General features: G+C 41.5%; 1 long non-coding RNA gene across 1 annotated transcript; it reads left to right on the top strand.

Moving 5' to 3' along the window:
- The first annotated feature begins 299 nt into the window (after nt 1-299).
- LOC132208354 (uncharacterized) lies at nt 300-1376 on the top strand. The gene is made up of 4 exons (XR_009444426.1): nt 300-396; nt 510-603; nt 725-756; nt 1270-1376. It is a non-coding gene; the product is annotated as an uncharacterized LOC132208354 (long non-coding RNA).
- Nucleotides 1377-2053: the final 677 nt, after the last annotated feature.

The raw sequence follows: 2053 nt of genomic DNA, 5'->3' as shown, positions 1-2053 counted from the left end.
CAATGTTGGTGTCTGAGATAACACATTGGAGGAACACAGCAGGGCAGGCAGCATCAGAGGCTGAGGAAAGTTGAGGTTTTGGGTCAGGACCCTTCCTGAGAAATGGAGGGTGGAAGGGAGCTCAGAAACAAATAGTGTGGAGGGGGAGGAGGTGCTGGGGAAGGTAGGTGGGATGGTAATAAGTGAGTACTATCCAGATTGGAACAGATTTTCCCCAGGGGGTATTGAGTACGAATTCCAAATCACCCTCAAAATCTTCGTGACCGTTAACATTGATGTTTTTTGTCTGTGTGATTCAGTAATTGCATGACAGTTTGACTGGTTCGTTGAGAGTGAGGAACCTATGGACTCTCACACACCAAGATGGAATTTAGTTCGAAGAGTGACTTCAAAATGGTAACTTGCTTTTAAAATCTTGACCGTTTTTGCTGTCCAGTTGAATGAATTTAGCTTCATACTGCTTCAATAGGAATTAGTGTTTAATAGGAACATATTTGTGAAACTTACAGTTCCGCAAGTTTTAGCGTAAACTGGTGGAGACTTTCGGTGCTTGCAAAAAGGCTCACCTCTCCGTTAATACCGAAGGAAAATGGGAGTTTAAAAGTAAGTTCACCCGCTGTCAGGGAATGAAATGTTAATGTTGACTCAAATATAATTTTTAAAAAAGTAATATATTTGTGAAACACTAAACTCAAACTAAAATTTGGATATGCTTGTTTTACAGATGGTTGGATATTGGATTCATTTTAAATGAGGGTGAAGATCACTTTAAATCCAGCATATTTGTGAAGAAAAGAAATAGCATGACAAATAAAATTAACTGCATGACTCTACATAGCCCTATATGTAGAATTTCTTTCTGAACTGTGAGACAGTTATGATCCCGTACTACCTCAGTGCTCATGGCAAGAGTAAGACTCCTGTTTGACGTGCTATGCACTGCATGGAATGGCGGCAACATCAGATTCATTGATGCTTGAGAATCAAAAGAATATGACGATAAGATTTAAAATCAAAATCTCATTGAACACTTCAAGGAATGTATTACAGGAAGGTGGGGAAAGCATGTATGACGAATAGATGGTGGTGGCACAGATCAAATAGACCTGTGTGCTAAAACGTATCACAAATTTCACATTGAATGGAACAGTTTAAACAGGCTGGAGGAAGCAAACATGCCAGCTCAAACTTTTTGAATTTGTGCATTCTGTTCGTAAACATCAGCAAAATTGTGGGAAACATGTTTATTCTTTCTCTTTTATTGCACAGAACCATACGATTAGACTGTTTTGATGAGGAATTTAAAGATTACGAGTCGTGTCCGTTTGACTCACAGTTTGGTACCATAGGTTGGTACGATGTTCGTTGGAGAAGGAAAAGGGATGTTCCAGATCCAGAAAATCGTCAAACCATTTACTACAAAGTCCGTTTCTGGTTAGTATTAATGAATGCAGTTCACATTTTTAGATTGACATGATTGCACAATGGAGTCAATAAGAAAATTCCATCTGATATTCCACATAAATTTTAAGTGGATATTAAAGCCGCTCATTTCTTTTTCATGCTCTCTGCTGCTTTTAAGAATGGTTGTCTTATTGTCGAAATGTTTAGCTTTGACTCCATGGCTTCTTCCATTAGCTCACACTGAAACACATGTTTCTTCAGCCAAAAATGTACGTTTACCCGGTGTAGCTTGACCAACCTTCCCCTGTGGTCGTTCCCCTGAAATCCCCTGTGGTTGCTCCCCTGAAAAACAAGTATACCGTTTTGGATACTGTTCCGGGGGACTACTTACCAGGGGTATGCGGTAGGGTGCAGATCTCTGGCACCGAGTCTGTCCCTCTTGCACAGAAGGGACGGCGGGGGGACAGGAAGAGAGTGATAGTCATTGGGGACTCAACAGTTAGAGGGACTGATAGAAGATTTGCCAGGAACGAAAGAGACTCACGATTGGTGTATTGCCTACCAGGTGCCATGGTCTGTGATGTCTCGGATCGTCTCTTTCGGGTCCTGAGGGGAGAGGGTGACCAGCCCCAAGTCGTGGTCCACATAG

This window comes from Stegostoma tigrinum, unplaced genomic scaffold (assembly GCF_030684315.1).
Source record: "Stegostoma tigrinum isolate sSteTig4 unplaced genomic scaffold, sSteTig4.hap1 scaffold_362, whole genome shotgun sequence".
NCBI classification, from domain to species: Eukaryota; Metazoa; Chordata; class Chondrichthyes; order Orectolobiformes; family Stegostomatidae; genus Stegostoma; species Stegostoma tigrinum.
The sequence above is the reverse complement of the archived record's forward strand: the minus strand, read 5'-3'. Positions and strand labels throughout refer to the sequence as shown.